This window comes from Schistocerca americana, chromosome 11 (assembly GCF_021461395.2).
Source record: "Schistocerca americana isolate TAMUIC-IGC-003095 chromosome 11, iqSchAmer2.1, whole genome shotgun sequence".
NCBI classification, from domain to species: Eukaryota; Metazoa; Arthropoda; class Insecta; order Orthoptera; family Acrididae; genus Schistocerca; species Schistocerca americana.
Genome location: NC_060129.1, coordinates 143,617,945 through 143,627,426, shown reverse-complemented (window position 1 = coordinate 143,627,426; position 9,482 = coordinate 143,617,945).

Here is a 9,482-nt window from a genome sequence, read left to right as displayed (position 1 = left end):
ATTTGTCAGTTTTTATTGTTATTTATTTATTTTAAATTTTTTTATATTTTTCAATAAATTATTCATAACCTTAAGGGGATACGGAATCGGATTTTGGGTTAAAAAATCGAATTTTTTTTTATTGGCGTATTATATTCTGCCATGTTTCCTCTTTAAAATGACGTATCATACATAGCTCTACTACAATTATAACTATTTTATTTTTATATATTTGTGAGATCGGGTATTGCGCTTTAGTTATACACGTCTCTCGTGGCTGACCATGAACTTTTTGGCAGTACCTTTAAAGTGACATGAATTCAAATACCCCGGTTTCCAGCGACTATTTATACACTAGTTGCCCGAAAATGTTTCTCTCTGGTTTCCTCAAGTTACTCTTTGACTTTGTGGCGGGACTGTTTTGTAAACAGTGTGATATAAGAAAGTAGTTGTTGTTGAGTTATTTCGTATTTAGTGCTTCATTTTTCGCAGTGAAAATGCCTAGAGCTAAAGCAAAAGTATTTAAAAAGCGTGTGAACTGGCAAAAGAAAAGAAATAATGATTCATTAGCAAAGCAAAGCAGTTCATCATCATCACTGTTGGAAAATGTGAATCCACTTATTACTGATTTGCCGAACGAACTTACACCAAATGAAAACAGTGCTTCTCATAAAAAACTAAGAGATTTGGAAGAGAAATATAATTTACTTGATAGAGGGAATGAAGTTTTTGAACTCATTGATACGAATATATTGTGTGAAGCTCTTGAAAACAGTTTGTGCTGCAAAAAATGTCATGGAAACGTTTCTCTGAAAGTAGAATCCCATGTTGGCCTGGCTGCCCAGTTTAATTTAATATGCAGTGTTTGTAAATACAGCTGTAAGTTTCCAAGTTCGGTTTCAGTAACTGTAAATAATGGATACAAGAAAACTGAACTTTATAGTGTAAATATTAGGTTAGTATATGGATTGCGAGCAATTGGTAAGGGCAAAGCAGCTGGTGATATGCTATGTGGTGTTCTAAATCTTCCAAGTGCACCTTCAAAGTTTGAAGCTTACAATTATGTACTAGGATCTGCAGTTGAAGATGTAGCACAGAAGTCAATGCAGGTTGCTGTGGAAGAAGCAGTGGAAGAAAATGACGGCAGTCGTGACCTCACAGTGGCGTTTGATGGCACGTGGCAGAAAAGGGGCCACACCTCCAACAATGGTGTTGTAACAGCAACTAGTGTTGATACTGGCAAGGTTATTGATGTTGCAATAATGTCTAAATACTGTAGGTGCACAGGCAGGCTGAAAAATGAACACAGTGATGACTGTATTGCTAATTATTATGGTAGTAGTGGTGGCATGGAGGTTGCTGGGGTGAAGAAAATTTTTCATCGCTCTTCACAGTGGTATAATGTTCGCTATGTCAAATATCTGGGAGATGGTGACTCTAAAGCATTCAAAGAAGTTTTGGAAAGCAAACCATATGGGAACAGTGTAAATATAAGCAAACTTGAATGTATAGGACATGTGCAGAAGAGAATGGGTGCCAGGCTGAGAAGGTTAAAATCAGTTATGAAAGGGAAAAAACTAGATGATGGGAAAACCTTGGATGGCAGAGGAAGATTGACTGATTCCATAATAGACCACATTCAGAACTGCTATGGCCTTGCAATCAGGCAAAATACAGGCAATCTTGAAGAAATGAGGAGAGCTATATGGGCTTTATATTTCCACACCGCATCCACGGATGAGCATCCACAACATGGTTTGTGCCCCAAAGGTGAAAACAGCTGGTGTAAATACAATAGGGGACTAACAACAGGAGAGAAATACATTCACCACCACAGTCTACCATCAGCCATCATGGCAGAAATAAAGCCCATTTTCAGAGATCTGGCTGACAGAAGTCTTCTGATGAAATGTCTTCACGGAAAAACGCAGAACCCCAACGAGTGCTTGAATAGTGTGATATGGCATCGTCTCCCAAAAACAGTGTTTGCCGGAATTAATACACTACATTTTGGTGTGTATGATGCTGTGGCAACCTTCAATCTTGGAAATATAACTAAATGCCAGGTCCTTCAAAAGTTGGGTATGTGTGTTGGTTCCCGTACGGTACGTGCTATGTTCTTTTTAGATCAGCACAGACTAAGGCATGCTGATAATATAATCAAGACATTAGTGAAAAAAGCAAGACAGGTGCAGAGGGGTGCCAAAAGAAGACTTGAAGATGATTATGAAGACTGTGAAGGGGGTATTAGCTACGGATCAGGAATGTTTTAATCTTCTTTCTCCGTTTCCCGTAAGTTTACTTTTTACTTCATCTAGGAACATTATCTCAGGTACTAATCAACCTAGAAGTCTGAAATTTTTATGACGTAGTGACATAGGTCCCTATTACATACTGAAACAACGATTTTTTAATTACTTGATTTACAAAAGACTTAGGGGTGATAGTCTAGTAAAAAGCGATGGAAAAAATTTACTTAAAAATAAATGTACAATATCTCTGTAAGAAAATACTTTGACAATAAACTGTTGTTTCAGTATTGTTGTAACATATGAATGCACATACAGTAAAATTTTTACCTCTCTGTCTCCAGTAGTTTGTGAGAAAATGTTCCCTATAGTAGGCATATATTAACATTGCGGGGATAGGTGATTCCGTATCCCCTTAAGTGGATATGAGTTTTTTATGATGTAGGATTTTCTTAATTTCTGATATCATTTAAGAAAAAATAGCCCAGAACTTACAAAATATATATCTACCTTTACCATTTTTTCATTATTTTTGTGGAATTTTCATCATTTTTAAAAAATTTTCTTAGTAAAAAATAAAGAAATGGTCAGAAGTGAAGAAAAATGGAAGGAAATAAATGAAAACATAGGGAAATGAAGGGTAATTTTGTCATTTATTTATTTTCCCTCATAAATTTTCTAAGAATTGTTCAAAAAAATCATTTATATTTGTAATAATTTGGGGAAAGGATTCTTGATCACCCAGAGATTCCATAATGTATAAAGCATAAAATATCATTAGTAATCAATATAACTTTCTCTTCAAATTTAGCAAGTAAGATAGGGTAAGTAAATAAGGTAAATATTGTAATGGAATTCACAATGTGAATGAAATTCATTATTTTTTGTAAACTTCTTCATTCCATTGTATCGTAATTTAACGTTTCCTTTTAAAAAAACTAAAAATTGTCATCAGTTAATTTCAAATATCTGAGACAGAATATTCTTAAACTCGTTATTCAGTTGCATACAAATTTTTCTGCATGTCTAGTACTCAAAAAGTCAGTCAGTAATATTCAGAACATATATTGGCAGCTCACAAATTTTTTAGAACAAATTAGGATTTCTTGCACTATTGAGCTTCTTCTTGAGTGCTTCCATTTACATAGAAAAATTTTTTATTAATAAAATTCAACAAAACCTTCAGTCCCCTGAAGGAAACATCAGAGGGATTTTCAGCTTTCTCTCTCTCTCTCTCTCTCTCTCTCTCTCTCTCTCTCTTTCTCTCTCTCTCTCTCTCTCTCTCTGCCTCCCCCCTTTTCTTTCCCAATTATGATAAGCTGCACACTGTTTCATCATCATCATCATCTTTTGACTTCTAGCAATATTTTTCTATGAATCGTATTAATGGTATAAATCAGATTTGGTAATGAAATTATATGGCTTTACATTTACATCGCCCTTCACCTATGTGGCACATTTAAAATCAGGAAATGCATCATAAGCTTTGAGAAAAATATTATTTGGTGGATTAATATTCCACATTTGCTTCAGGAAAACTTCATTTCTCTCATTTTTGGAATAGAAAGTCTATAGTTGAACCTGATCATACAGTGATGAAACAAACAGTTGATTATTCAATCAGTCTGAAATGCAACGAAAATAAAATCAGGCATGAAAAATTCTAGTGAGTTGCAGTAACTTCTGATATCTAGCTTGAAATTCTTCTTAGAACTTAACCCAGACACTTCTACAGTTTGCAATTCATAGAAAAATATTGGAATTTTCGGTTTTTGTCAATATTCAGTCTTATAAGTTGGTTCGTATTTAACGATAGTAACAAGAATCTCTATGCTTTCTACAACAATTTCACCTTCTTTTGGAAGAGTACCTTTTACTTCAGTTTTAGTTACATTGTAGTTAGCTCGTGTAAGTATATCATCTCCAGCACTGGAACTCCAAGTAAAAATTACAGTAGGATCACCACCCACATAATTTCTTTACAATTTTTAAAAAAGCCACCAAACACTTCTGATGGATAAAACACTTCATTTTCCTTGCTATTCATTTTACCGTTGTTAATTATATGCCCTTCCATGCTTATTTTTTCAACAAGAGATTGAGTCAAATACAATAAATCTAATGGTGAAATAAAAAGATGTTCTGTACAGAATATTATTACCTTTCTTTTCTGTTATAAAATCAGATACGTTTGCCACATAACTATCGATTAATTTTTTGTTGGATTTACCATCTTATGCTGGATAATAATGAATATCAGCAATACTAAAGCCCATGTAGAACTGAGCATGATTTGAATGAACTGAACCAGCACTCATGTGAATGTTAATTTCAATATGTTTCTTAGGAATATTTAGATTATTTTTTAGATTTCTCATTCAAATTGAATGAGTAAAACTGATAGCTGTCAATGTTACTTACCTGATAGCGACAAAAATTTATTAAGACTTTTCTCAAATAACTGTCCCACTAGCACCATTGAAGTTAACCAGCTTATCATTTTCATTAGTTACAGTTATTTCTAAATCCTGAACTTTATACACTGTTCTATTACTCATGAATTACTAATGCTCTGAATCCTACATTAGGCCCAAATGGAGCAATAATGTTAGTTTCTCGATGAAAGTGATCACTATACTTCACAAACATCACATCAGCTAAATTGCAATTAATGTTAATTAATTCAAATGGAATAATTTTAAGAACATCTTGAATGAGATTTTCGCTCTGCAGTAGATTGTATGCTGATATGAGACTTCCTGGCAAATTAAAACTGTGTGCCAGACCGAGACTCGAACTCAGGACCTTGGCCTTTCATGGGCAAGTGCTCTATCATCTGAGGTAACCAAGCACCACTCACAACCCATCCTCACAGGAGACGAGGTACTGGCAGAATTGAAGCTGTGGGGATGGTTCATGAGTCATGCTTGGGTAGCTCAGATGGTAGAGCACTTGCCCATAGCTCAGATGGTAGAGCACTTGCCCATGAAAGGCAAAGATCCTGAGTTCGAGTCTCGGTCTGGCACACAGTTTTAATTTGCCAGGAAGTTTCAGTAATAGTTGTATTACTAAATCTAAACACACTATCAACAGTTATCTTTTTTCCATGTACAATTTAACATAGCTCTCAACAATAACTCGTTTTAAAATCTCATTTGGTTGAATGGGTATACTTGGCTTTTTGGCACCAGTAAAATTTGCTATGGTTTTTAAGCTATAGGGTCCAACATGAATTTTTATCATTTCCTCATCACAATACAGTTAATATTTTTCAATGTATTATTTGGTGTCAAAAATTTTGTACATAAACCAACCAATGTGATATTATTATAGCTGTGCTGTATAGGTACAGTCAGTCGTTTTTCCTTTCTGTTTTTTTTAGAACAGATGGCTTGTCACTCAATTGAAATAAGTGGCTAATTCATTACTACTAAAAATATCATTAACGAAATGAAAACTGATTGTGAACCAAAAATAACTCCAGAGAAGAAATCAAAAAGTAAGCATTGTAAGCGTTCATCACATTTCATTCAGGGTGCAACAATAGGACCTAATGATTGTGGAAAGATAGCATTAATGATTGACAATAATATATTTTACCTCTGACCTGGTTGAAATGGAACAAAATCAGTCATTCATATGTTTACTCTGAAAGTTTAGATTAGCCAAAAATCAAGAATTTATAAAGGTGTATTAGAAAGTGAAAGACAAAAATAATAAAAAGTTTAGTACTTCTAGTGCAAATAATGATTAAATTCTTGCACTGGATCAATGTCAAGATAATTCACTTGTATTCAATGACTTCATTCTTGAAAATCAGGATGTTGTTAGTTACTATTTTACCTGAGATAGACATGAGTAGATAATTTTTATTAAGCCTGAACATATTGGAAAGTTACCAAACCAACTAGTGAGAAATAATCTAAATTTTTTAAATATTTGTAGACAAGATGATACAAATTTAGCTCTATTTATCACGAGTTTTTTGGTGGTGATTTTAAGGACATGTGTAGTAATTGTTGGAATGAGGATCAGTTCGGATTTTTGTGACAGATGTGACTAGGAAGCCTAATGAGGGAAAATAAAGAGTTAGAATAAAGGATTGCTTAACAATCTGGACATAAATATTATATCGAATTCAGTGAGGTATGGTTGCAGCCCATTAATTATTGTGAAATTAAAGAATCAATTATTAATGTTTTCTATCTTTGGTAAATGTTGGTGAAATACAACTCAGAAGTCGGCATTGTGAAATATGTCTCGCTGTCTTGCACTGGTAGTTGACAATCTGTCTTCTGCCTGAAGGGCAATTGCATTTTTTTTACTATTGAAGTCTGATGTTGAAAAGTAGGCATAATAATATGAAGATGATATTAATGTTCTTTTTGCCTGTGCTGTGTACCGTTTGTGACTGTGTTATGATGTCTGGTGGCTGCTTCAGTGTCCTTTGCCATAAACAAACTATATGCATGTTTCATAGATGATCACTTTGTTTTTGAATATCTGTTGGGCTAGCTTACATTCTCATTATATCACGGCTTGTAAGATATGCTGTCACTGCTTCCTGGTAGTCAGGGTGTAAGGTGGCAGAATAAATGGTCAGATTCGCACCTTACATGAGACATTTACAAATCGCAACAAGAAGGTGAAGATGACATAATGTAAATCGGCAGTTATGAGAACATTTGCCTATCAATATGAAATGCAAAAAGGAATTGATGGTAATTAACACACCATTCCTATACAATGCATGTCTTTGAGTGGAAGGTAGAACAGGGAACACGAGTTGCTTTTAGTTTTCAAAAGCCAGCTCCACAACAGCGTAGCAAAGTTGCACTGCAGGAGTTACGCCAGAAACCACTTACAGGGCTGGCAGGAAGGAGGACAGCGATCCTGGGCCAGGTGATTCGAGCCAGAGGACCGCCTGTAGCGGGGCATCTGCACAAGGGCAGAGAAGAAGCTTTAGAAAACTGCATTTCGTAATTCCAATGGGATACGTACAAAAGAGTGATGCAGTTTCGTCCAGCATGGGTGACACACGAGAAAGGTCAATGTACTGTAGGCGTCTAGAACAGTCATAAAACGTCCGATTGGCGGAAACGCACTAGGAAGGAGAAAAATACTGAAAGGGAGCGTACCGAGTGGTTGAAAAAAGCCGTGACGTGAAAGAGGAACCCAAGTGGAGGGAGGTAGTTCTGCCATGAGTAGGAAAAGAGAGAAATTTTTCAGGTGGATTCTTCTCAAGTGCAGAATGGAGCGCTTAAAGCTCCGTACGATGCAGAGAAGAAATTTATGTGGACAGTGCATTCACAGTGGCTGCACTCCAGCGAAAAAATTAGCTGCAGCAACGGTTAGCTCCAACTGTGGAGAAGCGAACCAGCCAGATTAGTTAACTGTTCTTGCGAGAACTGAAAGAGCACTATAATATGCACACTGCTCCAACCATGTGCCTGTATAATAAGACTAGGGCTGAGTACATGTTTCCTTGCATAGCAAGAAACATAAGGAAAGTTTATGCTGGAAAGTTCAGCAAAGGCCAGATTAGTTTTGTAGGAATTTCAGTGGGAGAGATCGGCCTTGCAGACAGCTGCAAGCTTAAGGTAAATACCGCGTGCAGAGGCATAACTTTGTTGGTTCACCAGCTTGCGTCCACTGTAAACTCTAGCGGCCTTGAGTAATCTTGCCCTCAGATTTGTCACTTGACTAATCATCCACCATAGACTTGATTGTCATCCTAAATAGTACTGAACTTTGAACTGGAATCGGACGATTTTCGTAGTACTGACCAACATCATAACGTATGTGTAGGAGCAATAGTGTAATGAAACTTCCAATTAAACTTTCATAATATTGTGCTTAGGATTAGTGTTCTTTCAGAGAGTTAATATTTAATATTGTTATGTATAAAATTATTTCCCTTTTTGATGTTGGCAAGATGCGTTACCCATTGCGCTGTTTTTATGTTGTCAAGTTGAAAATTGTTTTAAAGCTGTAATTTGGTGAGAAATACTGCGACATTAAAGTTGTCATTTTCCCCACATAGATGTTCTCCATTCTAGAATAAAAAAAAAGAAACAAACCCCCACCCTTACAAGTGGAAATAACCTGTTTGATAATGGAGATTGATCACCGCAATTATTTATAATCTATTCTGACAAATTGCAAAGTAGCCATTTTTCGAAATATTAAGAACACAATTGGCTTTCATTCCCTGGGAGTGGTGTACAGTTCACGTGCTGTGTGGCTTGCTTAGTTTTCCGACAGGACTGGCCAAAACTGTTTTCCAGTTGCCACGAGCCGTAGTTCAGCAGACTGACTGCTGAGGTTCGGCTTGTTGTGTTGCAGCCTCTGCAGCTGCTCTGCTGACATGGCGCTGGGCTGAAAAGAAATTCACTGAAGGTGGGCAGAAGGGAAATATGGGAAGATGGAAAATTTGCTGCTGCACCCTGTAATGTGTATGTTTCGACGTTGTTGTACCATTCTTTTTAACTGACAATAGACTGATAACATGACTTCTGATGATGTGGTGTGTATATTGGTACCAGCGTCCAATTGTAATTTAACACAGTAGCTACAGAACTATGCGTACTGAAGACATGAGTGTAAATTTACTCTGGGATAAGAACTGAAATGGTGTGAATGTTGCTAAACATGTCACACTGTAAATACAGTTGACTGTTTTTGCATCATCTGCACAGGAAGCAGTAAATTTATTCTTAGACCTGAAGTGAAATTGCATTCTCATTACAGACCTTGTAAAGCAAAATTTTCGCGATGGAGAAATCTACAGTAGTTTTAGATACCACCAAACATGCTCCTACCAAGCATTTTTCAATAATTAGATAGACTATGTAATCAAAAGTATCCGGTGACCCTCCAAAACATACGTTTTTCATATTAGGTGCATTGTGCTGCCATCTACTGCCAGGTAGAATTAGATTTTCACTCTGCAGCGGAGTGTGCGGTGATATGAAACTTCCTGACGGATTAAAACTGTGTGCCGGACCGAGACTTGAACTCCGGACCTTTGCCTTTTGCGGGCAAGTGCTCTACCATCTGAGCCACCCAAGCACGACTCATGCCAGCTACTCCATATCAGCGACCTCAATAGCCATTAGACATCGTGAGAGAGCACAACTGGGCCACAGTGTTTATTGTTAATGAATTATTTTTCGATTTTTATCTAGTTTTCAAGAATGGAAGCTCGAGTCTTTTTACTTTTCATTATACAGCTGCTTTTATCGTTATGCTATC